At 42.3% G+C, this 26608-nt stretch overlaps 1 protein-coding gene and 1 long non-coding RNA gene across 4 annotated transcripts in view; both read right to left on the bottom strand.

Moving 5' to 3' along the window:
- The window catches only part of CLYBL (citramalyl-CoA lyase), a 246423-nt gene that overhangs the window by 134838 nt on the left and 84977 nt on the right, over positions 1-26608 (bottom strand). The window lies entirely within an intron of this gene.
- LOC145720704 (uncharacterized) lies at positions 2972-11679 on the bottom strand. The gene is made up of 2 exons (XR_014143898.1): positions 11522-11679; positions 2972-8022 (listed from the first exon to the last, which is right to left on the bottom strand). It is a non-coding gene; the product is annotated as an uncharacterized LOC145720704 (long non-coding RNA).

The raw sequence follows: 26608 nt of genomic DNA, 5'->3' as shown, positions 1-26608 counted from the left end.
CAACTATAGGCCCTCAACAAAAATGAAGCCCCAGCAGACTATGCTGCTGAAATCCGAAGTCTTTGGTACTATTTGTGCAAGTGTACCTACACTTCTTGTGCTTCAAAATATGTCATCCCAGTAGCCTCCAACAGAGGAGCATGCAAGTGACAGTTCTCACTAAAAAATGGAAGTACTCGTTCCTGAAAAGCTAAAGCAATGTGAAACCCCGTTGCTGGGGAGTTTGTTATTCAGTGTACTTCCTAGCTAGAAAACAAAGAAATTAGAAGTGCCAGCCCAGGCCTTTTTTTTTTTTTTTTAAAGATTTTATTTATTTATTTGAGAGAGGGAGAGCACAAGCTGGGCAGAGAGGCAGAGGGAGAAGCAGACTCCCCGCTGAGCAGGGAGGGAGGCCCATGCGGGACTCGATCCCAGGACTCCGGGATCATGACCCGAGCTGAAGGCAGACGCTTAACTGACTGAGCCACCCAGGCGCCCCCAGACCTTTTTTTCCCTCAGGAGATTTCTCAGTTCCCTTCTCCCTGTGGTCCCTCCGCCACCTGCCACTGTCCATATTGCCCCACACTCTGTGCACTCTCCTGCTAGCACTCCCCCCCCAACCACCACCTCTATCTTCTCACTTCTGAAACCTCATAGGGCCTTCTCCATCACCTATCACAGCCTAATCAACAGCAGTGTTTCTGGTCTTTTGGTGCAATCAGCAGTTAAGTTTTGTTTTTTTTTAAAGATTTTATTTATTTATTCATGAGAGACAGAGAGAGAGAGAGAGAAGCAGAGGGAGAAGCAGGCTCCCAAGGAGCAGGGAGCCCGATGCGGGACTCGATCCCAGGACCCTGGGATCATGACCTGAGCCGAAGGCAGACGCTTAACCGTCTGAGCCACCCAGGCGCCCAAGTTTTATTTCAATACTTTGAGGCATTCTCCCATTTTTTTTTAAAGCAAGCCAGACAGTCATGTATTCTTGAATAAAAATTCAAGAAATTATAAATTAAAGTCAACTTTAATTTTCTTTAAATAAAAGTCAACTTTTAAAGCAGGCTTTGCTAACCCTATTTTGACTCTACTCATCCGTTTAATTCTTTCATCCTCATTTATTTTTCTTCATACGGTGCAAGCTGCCAATATCTGGCCTATATTAACAAAGTACAACAAAGCCATGACCCTCCTCCTTGAACTCCTCCCAGAGAAGCTCACTCTGGGGCTCCTGGGGGCTCACCTCTCAGGCTGGTGCTGTGCTGCCTCCCTCCTACTTCTGGTTTCCAATGTCTTCCTCACTGAGATTCTAGGCTGTGGTCTCTGCACCTTCGCTTCCCTAAAGAATCATCTCATCAGCAGCTCTGCTGCTCCCTGGGCTCTGGGACCCATGTGTGGGCAGCCCCCCTATAAGGTACCACTCAGAGGCCGCCCCATCCCCCAGTCCCACCCTATCTCCACATGGGTAGAGAACCGCCTTGCCCCTCCTCTTCAACCTAGTATGGCCTGTCCTGAGGAAAGACCGAAGGGCAAGTGCTTCAAGTGACAATCCCCAATCCTCACTAACAAAGAGACCAGTGATGGAGCCAACTGTTCTCTGCCCAGACTTGGCTGCTGGGGCTGCCCCCATAGGACCCATTTGCCTGCAGGCTGCCACACTGTCCATGCACTTGCAGGCGGGGTGCACACCAGTTCTACCACATACGTTAGTCAAATTTTAAGAGGTAAACAAAGATACTGGATGGAATACATTAAAGCAGGAATTTGATGCCTTCACTGCCCAATGAAGAGGTCAGTTTTGGGGCTTCTGGGTGGCTCAGTCGTTAAGTGTCTGCCTTCAACTCAGGTCATGGTCCCAGGGTCCTGAGATCGAGCCCTGCATCAGGCTCCCTGCTCCGCGGGGGGACTGCTTCTCCCTCTCCCACTCCCCCTGCTTGTGTTCCCTCTCTCACTGTCTCTCTCTGTCAAGTAAAGAAATAAAATCTTAAAAAAAAAAAAAAAAAGAGGTCAGTTTCCTGAGTGCCTACTGGTGCACCTTAAGATCCACAGCTATGATGACAAGCCCCTGGAAAGATGGGGCCCAACAGCACTCCAGGCCCTGGAGGGATGGTCTGGCAACAACACGAACAACAGTAACAAAGCACTGATTGGGGTTGGGGGGGTTGCAGTGGCATTTAGTGGTCAGGACAGTCATATATGCAAAACACTCAAGTACAAGCAAAGTGGTCCAGGATGCAGTGCTCTTCTTTCTCCTTTTTCGTAAACCTTTGTAAACAGAAGAAATCACACTTTGCTAACTGACAGAGAAAGAAAAAGAATGGTTCAATGACTCTGGAGTGTCTCGCCAATGGGCCAATGGCCATTTGCACTTTTCTTTGGTTCCCTCTGGAGGGGAAGAAAGGGGTGGCGATGTATCGTCTGGTTTCTCTTTCCCATCCTCCCTTTTATGTACATTTCCAAAGCTTACCAAACTCTGAGGATATTCAGCCCCAGAGAGACCCCTGTATCCAAAGGCACACATCTTACTGACCAGATGAAACTGTGCCTCAGAGACACATTTACAGCAAGCACCATCAACTACCACTCCTTGTGTCTTTTCCTTAAAGCATAATTAGTACTCAAGCAGATGGCTAAAAAAGGAGTCCAATCTAAAAGACCTATCTAAAGACAGGTTTAGCAACTGACCTATAAGTGGAGGGCCTTTTGGCTAAGATCACATACACATTATCTTCATATAAATGGCTGAGTACATTTGCTGGTCATCAACAATGTATAAGGCATACTGCAGCACAGAAAAACACACTCTCCCATTTAGGGTTCACAGTTTGAAAAGACAAGAAAAATCAGTACAGATCATTCTTTTCAGTGCTACTTGTTTTCCAACTTATTATGAGCGAGAACATGTAATATAGTCCTTCAACCTGATCTACAAGAAGACGACAATGAGATGCTCCTTGCCATTATGCTTTTTCTAGCTCTAATAGCAAGGCCCTGTAGCACTTCCAGAACATAATTATGCAGAAAGTTTTCAGCCTTCCAAAGCAGAAGCAACAACTGTCTTGAATATCTCAAAAAATCTGCTATGTTTAAGTACTGAGAATGACCCGATTTATACTGAATGGATTTTGAGAAATTCTCATCATAAAACACATGAAAACAGTATAATGAGATCTGTAATATTAATCCTAATATCCTCTGTAAATAAAGGCAAAAGGTATCATTTCCTATGGTATCTATTCTAAGGTAAAAAGGACAATTTTCTTCAGCTAGCATTTATTATACGTTGCCTATGGGAGAGAGAACTAGGTCTCTATTTAAGTCCAGATCTCTTACTTGCCTGTTTCAAAGGAAACAGCTAATTTTCTAGGTGGCCTACTTTTGCTACTTACTGGATCCTAGATCTGACCATAAGGAGGTTTGGGGGAGGCTGAAATGTGCTTGTGTTCGTTCCTTTTTTCCACTTGGTATCAGAAGATGAGGTGTCCAGAGGATCACAGTCCTCTGATTTTATGAGAAGACCCTGTCTGCCCTCTGAGACCTTTATCCAAAAAAGAACCTACAACCCCGGAAGAAATGTGGTGGAAGGCTTGATTTTGTTGAGAAAGTAAAGGCTGTGACCTCTTTCTTCTCAGCAATCATCATGCTGATTTTGTGTAAAAAGGCAACATTTGGAGTATTTCCACTGTAGGGAATACTAAAAATGTCTGTAATTATGTTTCATATAAGCAAATGAAGCAGGTATTCCCGAGCCTAAAAATTCTTTGAGGATTTTCCCACAGCATGAGTTTCCAAACAGACACCTTCACAGCCTTTTTGGTGGCACAGAGAAAGTATGACCAGGTAACTTCTCTGGCCCTCAGCATGCATGATGGAAATCAGAATGTAAACACTGGATGCCCTGTAGAAACCTATTTCTTGGGAATAAGAGAGTGGGGGGAGGGCCAATCACAGAGGTGTTGCCATGAGCAAAGCCCCGTGGTGGCTCATTCACCATAATCAGAGAACTTAATTCTCATACCAAGCCCTGAGTTGGTGGCTCTTCCCTTTCAGGTAAGGAAAAGTAAGTGACAGCCTTTATCCTTTCCATGACACTACTCTGCCTCCATGGCTCACTCCAGTTTCAAATACGAAAAAAATCTATCGGGGCACCCAGCTGTCTCAGTCGGGAAAGCATGCGACTCTTGACCTCAGGGTTGTGAGTTCTAGCCCCACATTGGGTGTAGAGATTACAGGGAGAAATAAACTTTAAAATGTTTTTTAAAAAAGAAAGAAAAAGAAAAAAAATCTATCAACCATGCAACTTCAGTTAGCATTCCAAGAACTATGGTCAGGCCTGAGTAATCTATTCACAGACATGCTTCACTCCCACAGTTAAAGCTGATTATCAAAAACTAACATTCTTAGAGGTTTCCACAGTTTATAATAATCATTGTAAATACAAGTTAAAAACCAATTACATTGACAATGATAACAATGCTATTATAATTCTATGAGACTGGCATAAAGTAGGAGTTTAATAATTAGTATTTAATGAATAAGTTCAGCTTTGGGTCTCTAATCTAGAAACATTACCAAAACAGAATCTATGAGAAATCTAATATCTTATTCATTTTAAACTAGTAATTTAAAAAGCCCTTATGATTGGCTATTAAATCTTCAGCAGGACAGTAGTAATTATCATGAAATGTACTTTAAAATTAATTCTAAAATCTTGCCTTAACTTGTGGTCTTAACATAAACATATCTGTTGTATAAGTTCATGAAAATAAACACAACTACCTCACTTTCCACTGAAAAACAAATGTTTCAACTGGAAGAGAAGGGACTCTATGTATCCATACTTAAAGCTATCTTCCGAAGTCAGGACTATTAACCTGTTGACTTCATGCGCATGTGCAATGGCTGAAATAACGGACAGAAGGCAGCAGCCCTAAGAGCCGATCCAGCGCATCCAGGGAGTAAACCACAAACAAAAAGGGATTTACACACCATCACAATGGCCTCTGGGAGCCGTTCCGGTCCATCAGAACCCAAATCCAACTTTTCAATGACACCTAAATATACAGACACCTTGCATTTGCAATAACGTAAACATGATACACCCTTTCAAAATCAGCTTATAAAATACAATAGGTATGTGATTGAGTTTTTTTTAAACTAAGTGCCTGAAATATACCCTAACTTGCTTCTAGGTCAAAACAACCAAAAGAGCTAATATTTGACCCTGGGTTTCTGCAGCATAGTGCTAAAATGACCCTTCATATCTCTGATGGCTGCTCAACAAAGTTGGTAAATAAGAGGCAACAAACGACAATAGAATCCAATTTCCTACCTGATCCCGACCATCCCTGGGCCAATCTGCAACTCCCCCACAGCAGCCTCTGTGAAAGCACACAGTGGTAGCACTCACTTGTCCCCTTCTTGCTTTTGTTTCCTTTGAGAGCCATCCCTGAAACTTACCCAAGCTGTGCGTTTCTAAGAGGCAGATCCCGTACCTTTAAAAAAAGTTAACCATGATAAATCACCATCTTCCTTACTGTTGAGTCTTTTTCCTTCTTTTACACCAAGATTTCTTTCCACCAACCTGAGAGCAGAAACTTCCCTACGCTAAGATCTCATAATGGTCATGTTTAAAGACCAGCCCTGCTTGTCAAAGATTAGAAAGCTGTCTGGAGCATACACTCCTCTTCACCATAGCCAAGTAGGCCCGATAAATGCTAATACTCAGCATGACGCACCAAGAACTTTAAGCCTCAGCAATGCCTAAGCAGAAAGTATCACAAATTTACTGAAATTATCTGTGGCACAAAAGCAAAGAGAAGGAATTAATCAAAGTCTCTCTCTTAATGCAATGTTTGATTGAACTACCCCAATCCCTTTTTAAATAGGATACTGGGGGCAAGTGACCCTGATGGCGTGCCCTAGTGAGATACACAAGGAACACTTGTTCCATTTTTTTCTTTTATGACCTCATTAAGGAGGATTTTGAAGATTGTTCCTGAATATGAGAACAAAGTGTCTTAAGACATCTCTAGCTTTTTATGTCTTTAGCCTTTTACTGCTGGGATGGCCTTTGGGTCTGTGTTTATAACTAGGTACACTCATGCTCACCCTTACCTCCCCCCACCAAACAACAATCAAGCAAGGTGATCCGGGGGAAAACAGTCAAAGCTGCACACCTCTAAATGCAGAGCTGTGGTATTTTCTCACAATGGAAAGTTTTGCCAAGACCAACTTGGGATCCACTCTTTTTTCTTCCTCTCTGAGTTGTAGCTGCCATTAATTAGCTCTGGCGGCTGTTTCAAGGCTCTTATCGAGGGAGGTTACAGACTGCCAAGTCTGCTAGTGTGAAAATACTCCACCGCCAGGAACATTTTCCTCTGTTTGTTGATTCCACGCTTCGATTTAATATGGAAAATTATATTTTACAATCAGAAACAAACAAACAGATTTATAACCGAAGACATGAAAGGCAAACAGGGAAAAAGCAAGCCAAGGGCTGAGCCTAAATGTAGTATTTTTATTGACTTCTTAGAAACCAAATAACCTGGCATATTAGTGTGTGCATTCTGCAACAGACATTCAGCCCCATTGTACTACTTAGAAGAGAATAAAAAGAAACCCTACTGTTTGAAACCCAGCGGAACATCCCCACAACAGGGCACAACTGTTCCCTCATGCATGAATGGGAAGGAGATGAAAGAAAAGATGGACTTCTGAGGTACAGCAAAAAACAAAGACAACAAAAGTGCTGATCATGAGGGAATGACACAACTCATTGCAGCAAAAAGGATGAGAGAAAGGAGCTTAGACAATGGTGAGGACAGCTAAGTGACACGTAGGAGAATTGAAAAATCTACAGAAGTGTCTTTTCTCTCCACCCTTGATGAAAAACAATTAAATGTTGGTACATCTGTCATAAAAAAAGATCATTGAAACCTGTTACCATCATTATGTGCGGTAAACTTAACTACCCAAACTGTAACTCTCCAATTAAACGCTGCCACCTCTGTTTCTTACCCTTGCTAAAAGGAAAAGTTTTCATTTCTATGACACTTAATAGCATCTGAATATGCGGTAACAAATTAGAAAGTCTGAGGGGTGCTTAAATGTGTGTACACGTGTATACAAAGGTTTAAAACACTCTATGTAAAAGATAGGCTTCGGGGAAATTTGTATATAAACTCAGCTTTTGTTTACAAAATATTTTCCTCTTGACTCATACTATAATTATAGAGATATTTGCTCTAAATTTTGGATGAGCTTTCATCTAGTAGCAGCTCCAAACATTCTGGCTTTAAGTTTCTTTGCTCTCAAACCCCACTGCCAAGGAGATATTGTTACACTGAATACGAATGAAGGAAGTTCATGATTTAATGCTACTTTTAGGTGAATGCAGTCATTTATACACGATGGGAATAATTACCTTTTGATGTTTCTGTTTTTCTTAAACAGAGGTACACCTGTCCACACTTCACTAATGTTGAGCCCTGCTAATGAAGTGTTCAGTGAGAAAATCCCATCAACCAAATATATTAAAAACCACCATATGAAATCCCCACTAGATGTTTATTGCTCCGGAAGTCCACCAGCCTGGGAAAGTCACACTGTTTTAAAGTGAGCTCCTGAATGTTATTCCTTACTGGATAACGTGCAGCCCCTCACAAAATCCAAAAACAGCAGTTATTGACTCTGTCAGAATGCCTGATTAATGGATAAACGCTGTAATTGATTAGCAGAGAAGTGTGAATTAAAACAGGGCACGGCATCAATAACCAGCTTCTAACAAAGGTGGCTGACATAAGAAGGAAAACAAGCGCCCACAGCTATATCTCATCAAAGGCACGCTTTTCTTAGAACAGTGGCGAGAAGGGGAACTAAACAGGCCCAGTGTCCTGTTCTCTGCAATTCTTCAGTCTCTCCTCCTGGTAAGCGTGCCATGTGTAGCCACCGGCAAACGATATGAGCACTCACTCCTCAGTCCACCTTCCCTCCACCTTTGGATATCAAGTCGTGGAAGGCCGTTAAATGTTCCCATTGTTCCCAGACCTACAGAAAAAGCACATAAGAAGTCCCGTTCTTTCTTCATTTTGTTTACTGGGAACTCTCTTTACTTACATCCTCGTAGAAAAGTAAACTCTAAAAAAAAGAAAAGAAAACGGAGGGAAAAAAAAAAGTAAATTCTGCTTGTTCCAGTGCCCCTGGAGAGATAGTGGGGGTTACTCACTGGAACATTCCTTCCATCTGCTTCTGGAGGTGAAAAACTCATTCATTCATCCATTCATTTATTCAGTCAGTCAGTCAGTCAGTCATTCATCCAGCATCTGGTATGGACTAGTTACTCTTCTGGGCTGAGGAGTACAAAGATGAATAGCTTTATGGCAGGCTGAGTTGATGCAGTCCCCACTGCTGCTTAAATTACACAGAAATATTGGATAATAGAAAGCAAAAAAACAAAAACAAAAACAAACAAACAAAAAAACCCCAACGTTTTTTAAGGTTAAATGTACAGCTGAGATTGAAAGAAAAAGGAAAGGGAAATCTTCAAGTGCTAAAACAGAGGGAATTGTAGGGCTGGAACTCCTGGAGCTGATGCTGTAGCCACAGAGGGATATCAGTCCTGGAACAAGGAATAGGGGCTGGAATATCAACACCCATCTGGGACAGAAGACACGAATTTGGGCGTGTGCAAGGTGAGGGACCTTAGAAAGCTATCTAATCCATGAAAAGGGAACTAGAAGAACTCTGCCCACAAGAGAAATGGCAAAGTAGGCTTGGGTACTGTGAAAATAAACAAAGCCTTCTGTATGAGTCGTCAAAACGGTGAGCCTATGCAAAGAGCAAGGCCAGGAATTAAGTTTATAGCCCCTGGATGGGTTGGAGGTTACAAATAGAGAAATTAAAATTAATTTGAGTTCAAGACCCTGAAACAACTGAGTCTTGGTTTGTAGAAGAAAAATGCAAAGCAGTGCTGCAAGAATGTATCCACAGTCTAGGGCACTTGGACTCCCCGAGACAAAAACAACCCCTGCTGAAGATGAGCTTAAAATAGAGAGTCCCAATCACGTGAAGAAGTAAGCCACCAGGTGGGACAGTGAGCAAGGACAACACAAGGGTGAATAGGTACCTGGGAACTAGAAATAAGTGAAAACCTAAGAAGGAATCTGAAATATACGTTTGAAGTTATTAAAGTGATCCAACAAGGAACAGTAACCATTAAAAAAAAAGGGACAGTATTGAAAATACAAATTAATTTGAAAGAGAATCAAATGGCATTTTTAAAAGAAAAAATACAGTCATGAAATTAATAAGTAAAGCAGTAGATTAGACATGGCTGATAAGAGAATTAGTAAACTACGGGGTGGATGAAAGGAAACCATACAAAACATGGTGCAGACAGGTAAGCGACAGAGTCATGAAGATAGATAAGAATTGAACAGTATTAAAAAACAGGAGCAGCTTAAAAATGCAAAAAAAAAAAGTCATGAAGATAGGAACAAAAAGGGTAAAATAAGGTATTATAATAAATGTCTAAGAGAGAATAGAAAGAATGAGAATTTATGACAGACATTTTCAGAACTGAAAGAAATATTTAAGTTCTCAGACTGAAGAAGCACGGTCATGAGCTAGATAAACACAAATCTTTTTTTTTTTTTAAAGATTTTATTTATTTATTTGACAGAGAGAGACATAGTGAGAGCAGGAACACAAGCAGGGGGAGTGGGAGAGGGAGAAGCAGGCTTCCCGCGGAGCAGGGAGCCCGATGTGGGACTCGATCCCAGGACCCTGGGATCATGACCTGAGCCGAAGACAGACGCTTAATGACTGAGCCACCCAGGCGCCCGATAAACACAAATCAACACCTAAACATATGGCAGTGAATCTATAGAACACCTAATTAAGAAAAAACAATAACAAAAACAAAATAAAAACAAAAGCCAGAAAAGACTAAAAAACAATTTTGCTGCATAATATACTGTTCCCAAGTAGCAAAATAAACCCCAAAATAACGGAAAAATATTTTCCAAGTACCAAAGGAAAATAACCTTTTGTCTTGAATTCAACTAAGTTATCATTCAAGATAGGGGCAAAATAAACAAACAAAGGGTGAAAGAAGTTACTACTCTCATACTTTTACTGAGAGAAGTGACCAGAGGTCTATTTCATAATACAAGAGGCTGAGTCCAGAAGAAGGGAGTGGGATCCAAGAAACAATGATGAGCCTGAGGTTGCAAGCAGGTGACTAAATCTACAAGAGCCTTTACTATAAGAAGAAGAAGAACAGCAGCAGCAATAATAATGTCATCTCATGTAAAACAAAGGACCAAAAAAACCAAAACAAAATAAGAAAATCAGTAGTAGCCTCTGATAGCATACCAGACAGAGGACATGAAAGACTAGGGGTATATATCAGGGCTAAAATACTTTAGAACACTTTGTTCAGAAGGAGAATAGAGATTTAGCAGTTAACTTTAGATTTTGTTAAATTAAATATACATGTTAAAATTATAAAAGTAATCACCAAAAGAAAAAAAAAACTAGAATATGTAACTTGCAAATCAATATAAACAAAATTGTAGGAATAAATAAAGCTAAGTAAATTCAATTAAAAGCAGGAAATGAAGGAAAACATAGCAAACAGAATGGTACATTTAAAAAGGGAAAAAATAAAAAATAAATAATAAATAAATAAAGAGGGAAAAAGGGGCTCCTGGCTGGCTCAGTTGGTGGAGCATGCGACTCTTGATCTCAGGGTTGTGAGTTTGAGCCTCACATTGGGTGCAGAGATTACTTAAAAATAAAATCTTTAAGAAAAAAAAGTAAAAAAAAAAAGGTAGTAATATAAGAAATTTAATTCCATAAGAAAGCACAATAAATGTAAACACATTAAAAATCCCTGTTAAAAGACAGAAAATAAATGCAAAGAAAAAAATGGATCAATTTAATACTGTTGAAAAGATACATCTAAAACATAAGATTGAGGGGTGCCTGGGTGGCTCAGTCAGTTAAGTGGCTGCCTTCAGCTCAGGTCATGATCCTGGGGTCCTGGGATCGAGCCCCACATCCGGCTCCCTGCTCAGCGGAGAGCCTGCTTCTCCCTCTCCCTCTGCCTGCCACTCTGCCTACTTGTGCTCTCTATCTATCTGTCAAATAAATAAATAAAATCTTTAAAAAAAATAAAAATAAAACATAAGATTGAAAGTTAAAAATATATATATATATATGGTGATAAAGATAGTCAGGGGGTACTCCCTGTTTTGGTCATGATATGTTTGGCACAGACTAGGTTCTTGATAGACATTGCTGAATGACTGAATCAATGAATGTTAATATCAAACAAGATAGAAATCAAGGCAAAAAATATCCTTAGGGATTAAAAAAAAAGGATCATTAGATAATGATAAAAAGATCACTTTATCAGAAAGAAATAATATTCCTTAAACTATAGACACCTGAAATAAATGCAAAAATTACCAGAATTACAGAAGTAATTGACAAATTCAGAGGTAGAAACTGATAGGTCTAAAAAACAAAAATTTGGGGGTACCTGGGTTGCTCAGTCAGTTAAGCATCCGACTTTTGATTTCGGCTCAGGTCATGATCTCAGGGTTGTGAGACTGAGCCCCGTGTCGGGCTCCATGCTGGGTGTGGAGCCTGCTTAAGATTCTCTCCTTCTCCCGTTGCCCCTCCCCACCCTTGTGCTCTCTCTCTCTGTAGGGGGGGAAAAAAGAAAGAAAAGAAAAAAGAAAAAGAAATTATAAATAATATTAGAAATGAAAAAAACAGGGGTGCCTGGGTAGCTTGGTCAGTTAAGCACCTACCTTCAGCCCAGGTCATGGTCCCCAGGGTCCTGGGATCAAGCCCCACATCGGGCTCCCTGCTTAGCTCATTGGGGAGTCTGCTTCTCCCTCTGCCCCTCCCTCTGTTCATGCTCACGCTCTCTCTCACTCTCAAATAAATAAAATCTTCTATAAAAAAATGAAAAAAACCACAGCATAAATCTACAGGTGCAGAAGAGACCAAGAGAATGCTAGAAACAACTTTGTGGCAATAGGTCTGAAAACAGACAATGTGAACAATTTCCTAGATAAATATAAATAACCAAAAGGGACTCAGTAAGAACCAGGAAACCTGAAGAAATCATGCTATTAAACATACTGAATTAATAATCAAGATATAAACATACACAAGTTGTACAGATAATATTAGCAAGTTTCAAGAAGCCTTTAAGAAACAGAATATTCATATCTTATACAAACTGCTTCACAGAAAAGAATGAGAGGGAAAGGTCCTCAACAATTCTTCACAATATATTTGAAAAGAGTATAAAGACCAAGGAAGAAATACAAGAAATTTACAGGCCAGTCTCACCTAAAGCATAAATGCAAAACTCCTGAATTTTAGCAAACCAAATCAAGAAAATTGAAAGAAAAAATTGTTTCATACCAGTAATTTAACATTAGAAGGTATATTAGTATAGTTCACTTCATTAACAAACTAGAGAAGTCTTTTGAACATCTCAAAAGATGTAGGAAAATCATTTATCAAATTCAAGAATGTAAAAGAAAATTTTGTGCATCAAAAGACACTATAAACAGCAAAAAGGCAACCCACGGAATGGGAGAAAGTTTTTGCAAATCATATATCTGATAAGGGATTAATTTCCAGAATATATACAGAAATCCTAAAATCCAACAACAAACAACATAATTAAAAAAAAACTAGTAAATATTCATACAGTTGGCTGGATACTAAATTAAAAGCAGAAACATGCCAGATCAACATGGGTTTATCTCCACTTCCTTTCAAAGACCCACACTGAAGGGGAGGAGTATGAATCCACAGGACCAGATGCAATGGAAGAAACCCCTTTTAAGAAATGTTCACAAATTGGGGTGCGTTGGTGGCTCAGTAGGTAAAGCGGTTAAGTGTCTGTCTTTGGCTCAGGTCATGATCCCAGGGTCCTGGGATCTAGTCCTGCATTGGGCTCCCTACTTAGCAGGAATCCTACTTCTCCCTTTCCTTCTCCTGATGCGCGTGCGCGCGCGTGCTCTCTCTCACTCTCTGTCAAATAAAATCTTAAAAAAAAAAGTCAACAAATTTGGGAAATGGATAGTAAGCTGACAGGTGAAAAGCTAGCTACTAACTGCCTAAAGAAATGGCAGTACCAAACAGGTGTGGCAGGCCAAAGAAATGCAGCGGCTTTCTATAACACAGCTCTGGAAACGTTTTCGGAACTGAGGTTCCTGGAACCCAGGAAGGCAGTGTTGTGGGTGTGAATAAAAGGATTGTCTGCAAATCTGTACAAAGAGCACTAAGACACTGCTCCTACTAATTTTCCCATGCTAACAAAGGAAAGGAAGTAACTCTCTGGAGAAACTGAACCAAAACAGTTTAGACTTGCGGATGCAAAACACAACAATGAGGAGTTAGTCATGGGAATAAAAACTGGGACCAAGTGAAAGTCAGCATATGGAATGGTAAGGATTCCTCAGGTCCCTTCCCTCCTTGGCTTCCAGAAGGCTGGCAGCCAGGTTATTCCTGTAGGTCGGAGGCTGGAGGATTCCTCTCTGAGAAACAGAGGCCTTACAGACACTGATATTTGGCAATCGCCTGGTGAAGGTGGCAGGTCCCCATCTGATAGCCCTACATGAAGCCCATTAGTTAGCACCCACAAAGAACTCTCTAACAATTTTTAAGTTCCTCATTCTTTGTTTTAAAAGATTTTATTTATTTACTTGAGAGAGAGAGCACGAGCCGGGGTGGGAGCTGAACACAGGGCTGGATCCCACGACCCCAGGATCATGACCTGAGCCAAAAGCAGACGCTTAACCGACTGAGCCACCCAGGTGCCCCTAAGTTCCTCATTCTTAAAGATGGACTGGTAGCCACAGTTCATCAGACATTTGATGATAAGTCGCTAACATGAAAGATAAAAAGACTGAAAACAAACTACCAGGCAGAGCACTCAAGAGAAACAGAGAAACTCTGAGTCTTGTATTATTTCATAAAAATTTAAATTTACATTAAAAAAAAAAATCAAGCAGCATTCCCATACACCAGCAACAATCAAGCACAGATTCTATAAAAAAGAAACAAGGCTCGCCTTTGTAGCATTCAAATTTTAGTTGGATTGACAGACATGCAATCACAACACAACATGGTAAATGCTAAAATGGAGCCATTTTTTAGACTCAAATTTAGGAAGATACTTTCAAGAAACCTCCTGAAGTCAGATTGATATAGACAGGATTTGAAGAGCTGTACAAACACCCAGGTTGAAATAAAATTCTGAGACCATCATAAAGGAAAAGAATGTCATCATCAAGGGAAATGACTCAGAAGAGCAGTAACAGGATTTTAGGGTCCAACGGAGGATGAAAAATCCTTTTAGGAAAACAAGAAGGAATATTCAGACATAAAGATGAAGATCTAGGGAGATTAGCATCCTCACTACTGGGGAGAGGGAGGAGAGAATTTAGAGAAGCAGGGCATGATCTACAGCACCAAGAACTGGAGAGTCAACTAGTATGAGGATTAAAAATGGGGCCTTGGATCTCGAAATTCTGAAGGCAGGGGACTTTCAGGGGCAGGTGCAGAGTTAGAGGGGACAAATATGTTCTAATGGACTGAGAATCCAGTGCCACTTAGTGGGACGTAGGGAAGGTAGATACAGACCACTCCTCAAAGAAGTTAGGAATCAAGAGAAGTTAGGACACATGTGAAAGGCTTAAAGATGTGGACATAAAGGAAAGTTTATGATTTACTTCAGTTTTTTTTTTTAAGATTTTATTTCTTTATTTGACAGAGAGAGAGATAGGGGGAGTGGGAGAGGGAGAAGCAGGCTTCCTGCCGAGCAGGGAGCCCGATGTGGGACTTGATCCCAGGACCCCGGGATCATGACCTGAGCCGAAGGCAGACGCTTAACAACCGAGCCACCCAGGCGCCCGTGTTTTACTTCAGTTTTGACAGAGATATGTGTAGAATCTTTTTGCAGACTGTGGGGAAGAAAAATTCCACAGAGGGGCAAGAAGTAAAAAAACCAGGAGAGAAGGGGGCTCAATTGGTGTGCTAAGATTCCCCAAGGAGAAGGAAGAAATGAGAAGGCAGCAACCCTGGAGAGGAAGAATGGACCCTCACTAGAGAAAGTTAGGGGGGCAGGAAGAAAATCCCAAGTACAACAGTCGGAGACTGAGAGACGTATGATGTTTGAGTCACGGCCTGCACTTCTGGAGACAGACAAATACTCTTTTTGCCTTAAAGAACAGGATACTTAGAGGTGCCTGGTGGCTCAGTTGGTTAAGCATCTGCTTTGGCTCAGCTCATGGTCTCGGGGTCCTGGGCTCGAGGCCCATGTTGGGCTCCCTGCTGAGCGGGGAGTCTGCTTGTCTCTCTCCCTCTCCCCCCGTTCATGCTCTCTCTCTCTCCTCTCACCCAAATAAATAAATAAAATCTTAAAAAAAAAAAAAAAAGAACAGGATATTTAAGTGAGAGGGAAATTAGAGACCAAACATAGAGAAACTTGACAATTAAGCAGGTGGATTTTATATATTCCCTGGTGGTGGGGAAACTAGTTGGGAGCTATGGTGACAGTCCTGATGAGAAGAGGCAGATCAAAAGGGTGGTGGCGGTAGCAGGGAGACAAGGGTGGGAGATGATGAGTTCAGAGGTCACAACAACGCGTGTGAAAGGACAGTGCAGGAACGGGCCAAGAAAAGGAGTGGGAAAACTGAAAGTGTTTGGAAAAGCAACATCCCTGGAAAAATAACCCCCTTTTACCTCTTTTCTCTACCTGGATTAAAGACTCACAAATTCCCTCATGTCCTACCTTGACTTCATAACTCTCAATGACAAAGACCACTGACAAAAGTGCAGTATAAATAATAACAGCTTTATTATTCCCCCAGCTCCACTGGGGCAGAGAAAAGTAGCAGACGGTCCCTGGGAAGAACAAATGTTAGTGCTGCCCAGTCCAGAATGCACCCGGCCACATTGCTCTGGGCCTCTGGAGGGGAAGGAGAATCATTGTCCAATCTCCAGTTTCTTTAAAAACAAACACACAAAGAAAAACCCAAGCCACCAATTTAAAGGTAGCTAAGAGTGAAGTCAGCTACTCTAGTACAGTAAGAGGACTCTCTACCAGATCTTTCATATTGCTTCATTTCAGACAGCTGCTCATCTACATTTCCTTTTTTCCCCTCTTTTTGAAGGTATTTTTATTTACTTACTTAGATTTTTTGAGGTATAACTTCTAAAAGGTGCACAAATCTTAACCATCCACTTGATGTACACATTATAGATGTATAGTCACCCTCAAGATCAAGATACAGAACATTTCCAGCACCCGGAAGACACCTTCATGCACTCCCCAGTCGGAGCACCCTAACAAGGATAGCCATTATCCTGACTCATACCACCATAGATTGATATAGCGTGGTTTTGAATTTCAAAGAAACAGTATTACACAGTATGTATTCTTTGGTGTCTGATTTCTTTTACTCAGTATTATTGAATTATGAACTTTTTAATATAAAGTCTTTTAAATGTCTATAAGTTCAATGACATTTTGTTGTAGTTTACAAATATTATGGTGACCATATACTATGCACATCACAGGGGTATGGTGGGAAATTACTGATTGGAAAAGATAGAGGTGGAAGAGGGTCTCCAGGAGTATTAAGAAACAAGGAGCTTGGGGTGCCTGGGTGGCTCAGTTGGTTAAGCGTCTGCCTTCGGCTCCAGTCGTGATCCCAGGTCCTGGGATTGAACCCCATGTCAGGCTCTCTGCTCAGCAGGGAGCCTGCCTCTCCCTCTCCCTCTGCCTGCCACTCTACCTACTTGTGCTCTCTCTCTGTCAAAGAAATAAATAAAATCTTAAAAAAAAGAAAGAAAGAAGGAGCTCTAGGGATGCCTGGGTGGCTCAGTCAGTGGAGAATGCAACTTTTTTTTCTTTTTAAGATTTACTTACTTATTTTAGAAAGAGAGAGAGAGTGCGAGCAGTGGAGGGAAGGGAGGGGCAGAGGGAGAGAGAGAATCCTTAACCACACTCCCTGCTGAGTGTGGAGCCTGACAGGGGGCTGGATCCCAGAGCCCTGAGATCATGACCAGAGCCAAAATCAGAGTCTGATGCTTAACTGACTGAGCCACCCAGGCACCCCAAGAATGCGACTCTTGATCTCGGGGTTTTAAGTTCGAGCCCCACATTGGATGTAGAGATTACTTACAAATAGAATCTTTAAAAAAAAAAGAAAGAAAGAAACAAGGAACTCTAGACCAGCAGGCCATGACCCCCACAGGCCTAAATCCATGTCTGCCAGTGGGGGTGGTCTCTACCCTATGACAATGAGACCAAGGTCTGGCAAAGGCAGGTAGAAAGCTAATTTTATTTGTTAATTCAACAAATATTTATCTAGCACTTGCAATGTGTTAAACACTCAGAGGGTATTAGGGAGTCATCAGAGAACAAGACAGACAACTTCTGTCCTTCTGGGGTTTATAGCATAGTGGTGGTAGGAGTGGGGTACGGTCACAAATAAACAAGATAATATTACAGTGTTAAATGCTAAGCAGGAAGTGAACAGTGTGAGAAAGAAGGACAGGATGGCAGGTTGTAGGAAAGGTACATTGGAAAGGGGCAGGGCAACATCTTTGAGGAGGGATGGCTGAGCTGAGACCCGAAGGATACAAAACACTGGCTACCTAAAAGGCTGCAGGAGAGCAGACCAGGCAATGGGCAGCAAGTACAAAGGCCCTAAGGCTGGAGTGAGCCCGGTATTGATGAGATACACTACAGAGGAGACCTGTGGGTAGCTGGTGGGTAGTGAGAGGGAACACCAGAAGATGAGGCCAGATGGGTTGGCAGGGAGGGCCCTGGAGAGTAGCACAAAGGTTTGGATTTAATTTCAAGGGCAGTGGGCACTATTAGAGGGTTTTAAGGCAAGGGAATATGATCTGACTTATATTTTTTACAGATCACTCTGGTCACTGTGTAGATAATGGATCACAGTGGCTTGAGCCCCTGGTTGGACGGATGGTGAAGACCACTACAGAGAAGGTGGACAAGGTAGATGGGGGAATCCAGAGTCAGGTACCTGACATCCAGGTGGAGTGACTGAGTAGCCAATGATCTGGAGACTTCAGCAAACAACAGATCCACCTGTTGGGGCTTGTTAAAACACAGACTTTTGGGCCCTGCTCCCAGTGTTTCTGATTCAGGAGTATAGGCATGGGCTCAAGAATTCACATTTTTAACAAGTGACCAGACAACACTGATGCTGCCGTCTGGCGACTACACATTGAGAATGACCGAAAAAGGCGAATGGACCCAGGAGCCTGGAGCTCTGGCACTCAGGAGAGGCTCCAGGTTGGCCAGGTATTTACCGCCTGTTTAAGTACATCACATATTTAAACCTGTGGCAATGGTTGGGCTCTCTCAGGGATTAAGAACACAGAAGGGTAGGGGTCTAAGGGCAGGGCCCTGAGGTTGCTACTGTTTAGAGGTCAGGAAGAAGAGGATGACTGAGGAGAGACAGCCAGTGAGAGAGAAGAAAAATCAGATTGGTGCCCAGGAAGCTGTGGGAGGCAGACTGGTTCTCCAAAGATTTCCATGCTCTAATTCCTAGACTCTGTGAATGTTACTTTGCATGGCATAAGTGACTTTGAAGGTGTAATTATGGTCATGGACCTGAATTATCTGGGTGGGTCGAAACTAATCACATGACCCCGAAACAGTAGAGAACTTTCCCTGGTTAGAGTCAGAAAGAGAGGCAGCAGAAAAGGAGGCAAGAGGATTCCAGGCCTGAGACAGACTCAGCATACTGTTGCTGACTCTGAAATGTGGGGTCCCCATGTGCAAGGACTAGAGAAAGGCCTCTAAGAGCTTAGGTGGTAAGGACATGGGGACCTCAGGCCTAGAGTTGCAAGGATCTGGATTTACCTGCGAACTTAATGAGCTTTGAAGTGGATTCTTCCCCAAAGCCTCCAGTAAGCCTGATGCCTTGATTTTAGCCCAGTGAACCTGGTGTCAGACTTGTAACCTACAGAACTGCGAGATGATAAATAGGTGTTGCTCTAAATGGCTAGTTTTGTGGTAATCTGTTACCACAATGATAGGAAACCAATACAGAAGCCAAGAGAAAAAAAGGGGTTTAAAGGTCAGGAGGTCAATTTTGTCAAATGCTGACAAGAACCAGTAGTCTGAGGACAAAGGCGACTGATGGGTTTGGCAATAAGCGCAGTCTTGTTGGCAGGGAGCAGGGGAAAGTGGTATTGAAGTGGGCTGAAGAGAAAATGGAGGGAGAGGGGCTAGAAACAGGACAATTCAGAGTTTACAGTTTGCAGCAACTCTTGTGAAGTTTTTCTGCAAAGAGTAGTAATGGGGCCACCTGCTGCAGGAGTGAGATGCGGGACAAAAGGAGGCTTGTTTTAAGATGGGAAAGGACACAGATAAGCTGAGGAAATGATCTGATAGCCAAGGCAACACTGGAGCCAAGAGACAGAATACTCAAAGGAGTCCAGTCCTTGAGTAGGCAGGAGTGGAAGGACTCAGGGAACAAGCAGAAGGGGTGGACCCAGGGCCATTCTTCCTCCGCACCACAGGGCAGCAGGTGCAGCAGATTTTGTGGATCTGGTGATGGGAAAGTGAAGGACACAACCTCATTTTCCCAGGAACTGAGCAGTTTGACCTCAAAGTCCTGTCTGTGTCTAAATTTCTCAGGAACAGGGGCGCTGGCTGGCTCAGTTGGTGGAGCATGCGACTCTTGATCTCAGCATCCTGAGTTCAAGCCCCACCTTGGGCACAGAACTTACTTAAAAATAATAATAATAATTAATAATAATAATAATAAATCTCTCAGGAAGGAAAAAGAGAAGGTGGAAGGTGGAAGTAACCCATTGCTGCCAGGCCTGACCCTTCCAGCAGCAGACAGTTTCTGGGGACTTGACCTCAAGAACTTGCTCTAGCCACATGTCTCACCGCTTCCTCCCTTCCAACCACAAGCCCCTCTGCTGATCCTCCCTACCTGCGTGCCTCAACGCAGCCCCCCAACCATGAACTCCCGTGTTCTACCAGGTGCCCATCATGCTCTGCCTGTCCTTGCCACATGCCTCACCACACTCTGGCCTCCCCACCACGTGCCCCATCACGTGCCACACATCCCCACCCTTCCACGTGCCCCATCACACTGGACACATCCCATCACATGCCCCATGCTAGTCCTCACCACCTACATATCCTGTTGGGAGCGCTTTCCCCACGGGTCCCATCATGCCCCCACCACGTGCCCAGTCACACTCCACCTGTCCCCCTCACATGCCCTGTAACGCTCTGTCTCCTTCACATGCCTCATCACACTCCGAGCACTCCAACCACGAGCTCCATCATCTCCCACAGCACCTTCCCTCCAGGAGCAACCCCCCCCCGATTTCCTTTTTATTGAAAGAAGTCACACATAGAAGCCCACCAAATAAACTCCCACCTCTTGTCAGGACTTTGGGAGAAGGGTAGGCAATCTCCAGGAGTTAACAATTTATAAAGGGTTATGATCTCATAAAGAAAGAAACAGAATTTTTAGGGGCGCCTGGGTGGCTCAGTCGTTAAGCGTCTGCCTTCGGCTGGGATCGAGCCCCGCATCGGGCTCCCTGCTCTGCGGGAAGCCTGCTTCTCCCTCTCCCGCTCGCCCTGCTTGTGTTCCCTCTCTCGCTGTGTCTCTCTCTGTCAAATAAATAAAATCTTTAAAAAAAGAAAGAAAGAAAGAAAGAAACATCAAGCTGTGAAGGTGAGAAGAAATGTGGTAAGAGAGAAGACAAACTTTTCAACTACGGCTTTTTAGGAAGAGACACAGGAATGAAAGGGCATAGAAATTTTCTTGAACACCTGTTCTTGCTTGGAATTTTTTTTCATGCTATTTCTTGCTAGGAATTTATTTTCATGCTATGTAAGAAAGAAAAGGGAAAAAATACAAGCTGAAAAAGAGCATATGTATTTCCCTCTAGCCTGGAAATAGAGGCAGATTCTCAGGTCAATGAGAAACACAGTAGGCTGAGAATGATAATGTCAGCTGTATTCATCTGCTAGGGCTGCCCTAACAAAGTACCACAAACTGAGTGGTGTACTTTGAAACAACAAAATGTATTATCTCACAGTTCTGGAAGCCAAAAGTCTGAAATTGAGGCAGGGATCGCCAAGATGCTAACTTCTATCCATTACTTACTATATAAAAAGACAGGGTTCTAGGGGCACTAGGCTGGTTCAGTTGGTAGAGCATGTGACTCTTGATCTCAAGGTCCATGAATTCAAACCCCACAATGGGCATAGAGCTCAAAACAAAAAAAAAAAAAAAAGAGAAAAGACAGTTCTACCCACCCATTCAGATATCAATAAATAAATGCCCAAGTGAATGAATGAATGAATGAGGTACATGAATGGGAAATAAACAAACTTGGTGGTCTTTGAGGATGTCTACACAGTAGAGCTATTGTCCAAAGCACCAGGCAGGGTTCCAGTAGCATCCTTAAATCCAGGGTGAATGCTGAGTGGCACCTAGTACAGAGCCTGGTTGGCTCAGTTGTTAAGCATCTGCCTTCGGCTCAGGTCATGATCCCAGGGTCCTGGGATGGAACCCCGCATCAGGCTCCCCGCTCGGCGGGAAGCCTTCTCCCTCTCCCACTCCCCCTGCTGTGTTCTCTCTCTAGCTGTCTCTCTCTCTCTCTGTCAGAAAAATAAATAAAATCTTAAAAAAAAAAACAACCCAAAAAACGAAAAACAAATTTCAGGGGCACCTGGGAGTTGGTTTAAGCATCTGCCCTCAGCTCAGGTCATGATCTCCAAGTCCTGGGATCAAGCACTGCATCGGGCTTCCTGCTCAGCAGGGAATCTGCTTCTCTCTCTCTCCCCTTCTGCCCCTCCCCACTGCACATTCTCTCTCTCTCTCTCTCAAATAAATAAATAAAGTCTTAAAAAAAAAACAAATTTCAGGGCAGGTGGGTGGTTTACTCAGTTGAGCATCGGACTCTTGATCTCAGCTCAGGTTCTGATCTCAGGGTTGGGGTATCAAGCCCCGAGTTGTGCTCCATGTCCAGCAAAGAGTCTGCTTGTCCCTCGCCCTCTGCTCCTGACCCCACTCTTTTTCTATCTCTCATAAATAAATAAATAAAATCTTTAAAACCAAATTCAAAATATGCATTTTTCCCCGAGTCTCTGACTCTAAATATAGCCACCTTCTCTTTCTTACACTTAGCTGAAGGAACGGAGATCTATCTGCTCCAATACTGAAGGGAAAACTGTGATCAATTTAGCGACGTGTTGGTCTAACATAACATCATAAGAGATTTGAATTTGACTATATGTGACTTTCCCTTCATCAACTGTCTTTATGCCAAATGCCCAAGAAAGATGTAATTACTCCCTATCACCTTCTGTACAATGGTATTCCATTGATAGGTAAGTTTTTGTCTCAGAAAAACATGGTACAGATAACCCAAAATTACTAAGAATCTGAAAGTTATCATAACTTAACCCCCATAACCTCATATTCACTGGAGCCATTCAACAAGGGGCCTCTCAGGATGCAGACCAGGTAAGAGACCTGGAGGATGGTACATTGAATTTACACAAAGTTTTGAAATGGTTTTCGTATTTTTGCACTTCTGCATATAATTTGGCTCAGAGGCACATTGTATCTCTTCCAGAGAAGGAGAGGAAAGATCTGAATGTTATTAACAGCAAAAGGAAGGCTTACTTACTTACCGATGGCTCGAGTTTTGACATAAGGAACATCCACAGTGTTTTCTCCTTTACAGTAACCGCCTTCACTGGAAGTTACTGACAATTATGAACACAGTAGTATTTCTACATACATAAGCTTTGGTTTTATTTCACTAAAATATAGAACTTATGGAATGTGAAGGCATTTTATATATCTTTATATATGCTACACATTATCATAAATACACAAGTGTTTTTCTGCCTGTTGACATAAAAGTAGGAAAGTTCCCAACCAATGGATGGGAAAAGAGTAAGGCCAAATTCTCATTCTACTCTAAACCCAGAAGATGAGGGATGCCTGGGTGGCTCAGTCAGTTAAGCATCTGCCTTTGGCTCAGGTCATGATCCCAGGGTCCTGGGATCAAGCCCCGCATCGGGCTCCCTGCTCCGCGGGAAGCCTGCTCTCCCTCTCCCACTGGTGATCCCCCTGCTTGTGAGCTCTCTCTGTGTCAAATAAATAAATAAAATCTTAAAAAAAAAACAAACCCAGAAGATGAGTTTTCAAGGAAAAAACCAATGCTCCATATAAAAGAAAAAAGAAAAAATACATAAATATTAGAGAAAGGGAAACAAACATGAAACAAACGCCATCCAAAAAGATCCACACATTAAAAAACAAGAGTTGAGGGATAAGAAGAAAAAAAAATCACCTGACTATATACTACGAGGCTCTAGGCAATTAAATAGAGAATGCCCCGTGGAGATGATGGCCTGGGAAGTAAAGGATGAAGGTACAAACGGTAACACAAACTGGATGTTACAGCAACCCACAAGATAAAAGAATAAATTTAGAACGCCTGATGTTTTTATGATAGTGTGGGTTCAGTGAAATTTTCATTTCAACTAAATTAACCTGAAGTGGCTTTTTACCAGAAAGTGTCCTTTTCTTTTGAAAAGATACTATATTCACAAGGTTCCAGAAAGGTACCGGAGAGTTCAATAGTGAAAGGTATTCCTCTCAGCCACCCTCTCCCTCTGTCCCCACTTCACCTCCAAGAAGCCAACCAATGTTATCAGCAACTTGTGTAACTGTTGTTTATCAACAGTTTGATAAAGCTTCTGAAGCTCTTGAGGCATCTCCAGGTGCCCAAAGTAAATGAGATGGAGCCGCAGTGGCTATTTTCCAGGGAGCATCTTAAAATCTTTTCCCCGCACCCCTTCTTTAAGGCAGGAAACCTTAATACTCTCAGAATACTGTTTTATCCCGAACTTGCAGGGAATTCTGCATGAGGCTTTGTTTTTTAATGGTGAACCAATTTTTTAAAAGACCCAAATAAGTAAATTAAGTTTAAAAAAAAAAAAGATTAAGGTGACAGATGTGATGAAAAAGTGTCTAATACATAGATTACTAATAAACAATTGTTGGGGGAGCACCTGGGTGGCTCAGTTGGTTGAGTGATTTCGGCTGGGGTCATGATCTCCCAGTCACGGTATCGAGCACCCCCCCCAAATTGGGCTCCCCGCTCAGCGGGGGTCTGCTCGAAATTCCCTCTCTTCCTCTACCCCCCCACCCATGTGCTCTCTCTCTTTCTCTAAAAATAAATAAATCTTAAAAAAAAAAAAAACAATCGTTGGATGAATGTGAAAATGGCTCTAAGATCTGACATACCTAGGTCCTAATCTACCTGCCACTTACCAGGAGTATGACTGAATCTTGCTTTACTCCTTTGTTAAAATGGGGATAAACATACATCCTCGCATAGCTGCTGTCATGTTGTTGGAATTAAATGACACAATATGGGTAATGTGGTTGGGGCTCCCGATATGTATTAACTGCTCCGTAAATGGCAGTTACCGTGACTGCAGCCAGGAGATGTTCGCTATTTGCAACCTCCTATATACTTTTGGTCGCGGAGATCATTGGAGATTTGGTCCCCCTCAGGGCACCCAAGGCTGTCACTGAAACATGCTGGAGTGAGGTGACAAATGACATGGGCTTTACATCCTCCATCATCCTCTGCAACATCACTGAAGCAACGTCAACTTCGTCTCTACTGAGAGGGAACAATTCACGCTGCAAAACTGACAGACAAAGGAATCTTGACAATCAGGGAGGAGGAAAAATTCAACTTCTCCATAATGAATAGTAAATCATTTGTTTCAAAGTTTCTTCGTGCTGTGCTGAGAGAGACAAGAGCATCTACTGACGGTGCCCCACAAATACCTTAACACCGAAAAGAAAAGCATTAAAATGCTGATTCATGAGGCCCATTATGTTTATCACTAACAAATACACATTTGGATTCACTAAAGCCTCTGGTCTAAGGGGCAGCCCGTTCCACCCACAAGTCGCAAAAAGCCATGACCAGCAATGTCTTCAAGCATTACACTGTGAGAAGGAACACAGGGGCTTCTGCCCCCCCTCAGTGGCTGGGTAGAAGTTGCTGTTATAGTTTGTAGCAAAGGGCTCTCCCAGCATTGAACCACCAAGGAGTCACAACACCAGGAGCCTTAACAACTCCAACACAACCTCAGAACCACCCTCAACTCTCCTCCATCAGCAGTCCCGTGCCCAACAAGGGGTGTTTACAAGTAACCATTTAGCACCTTCCTCGAGATAGTTTTATACCGCCTTGTTGCTTTTCCTCCTGTGAAGGAGAAGAGGAGAAAGGAGAATGCTGAAAAACATTTTCTCTTCTGCATCACAATTTAAAATAGGAAAATGTAACCACTAGTTGTTGCTTTTTTTTTTATAATGGCAATGTTTAAAATCTCTTCCATATCAATGATGAAGAGAAAAAAAAATCTTACTCCCCAAAATGACTCTTTCATAGAACATCAGGGTTAGTTTCTGAGTGGCACGTTTTAAAAACATTTAATCAGTGATCTGAATATATGTCAACACCTTCTGGCGGTGTGCTATAAAATGTGAACCTTGTCAACAGCAACAGAGGAAGGTGACACACTTGGGACACAGAGCTTTTATGCTGACACACAGTAATAATATAATTTTAAAATTTATCATCTGTTTAGCTGCAAGCAACAGCAATTAATCTTTTTGACAATTCATACAATGCTTTAAATAACACCTGGGAAGAAAAACGAGACATTCTCATTTTTACTTTCATTGTCTTCCAGGGCTTCACATCTACAAATGCATAGAAAGACACACACAATAAATTTTGTGATTAGGATTAAAATGTTAACAAAAAATATTTCCCTTGTCACCTCATGCCCCTCCTTGCCTCAGTTAATAAAATTACTTAACACGAGAACTGTAAGTGAGAGCAAGTCCCCGAGGAAGTGTGGGCCTCCGAGGGTTCATTTCTGTCACGTCAAATGACATTTTATTCCCAAATCATTTAACCTACGACTTTGCATGACTACTTATAGCTTCAGTGGAATTCTGGTGGGGGCCCAGAAATGACATTAATCCCTCTACTAGAAACTCCATCAAGGCATGATGATCCTGAGCCCATCTGATAACAACAATTTAAAAAATATAGCCAGGCAAATTGCCTTCAAAACGCTCAGAAGCGTGTGACTGTCTGTGTTGTATGGACTGGTGCTTTGAGTGCACTGAGAAGACTTCAGGAGACTGTGTTAGCGTTAACATCCTTAATTAATCTATTTCCTACCAGACATTAAATCAAATGCATGATACCAAATACACTCGCTGACCCACTGCCCTGCTGACCCCAAGACTGAAAAGCCTGTGGGGTAAAGGAAAGGCAACCTCAGCACAGAAGAGGACCCAAGTGAGAGTAAATCACAAACTTATGAGGAAACAGAATGTGAAAGTTGGGGCAAACAACCTCACTGTCCACACACCTCATCACAGCCTTCCAAGACTTCCAAGGCTCTGATTGTGCCCACTGTACAGAGAAGGAAACCAGAGTGCTGGCAATTACAACTCCAGGGTTCTCCAAA

Source organism: Leptonychotes weddellii, chromosome 3, assembly GCF_054177405.1.
Source record: "Leptonychotes weddellii isolate Sample4059 chromosome 3, ASM5417740v2, whole genome shotgun sequence".
NCBI classification, from domain to species: Eukaryota; Metazoa; Chordata; class Mammalia; order Carnivora; family Phocidae; genus Leptonychotes; species Leptonychotes weddellii.
Note: the sequence above shows the minus strand (reverse complement) of the source record. Positions and strands in the feature narration are given on the sequence as shown.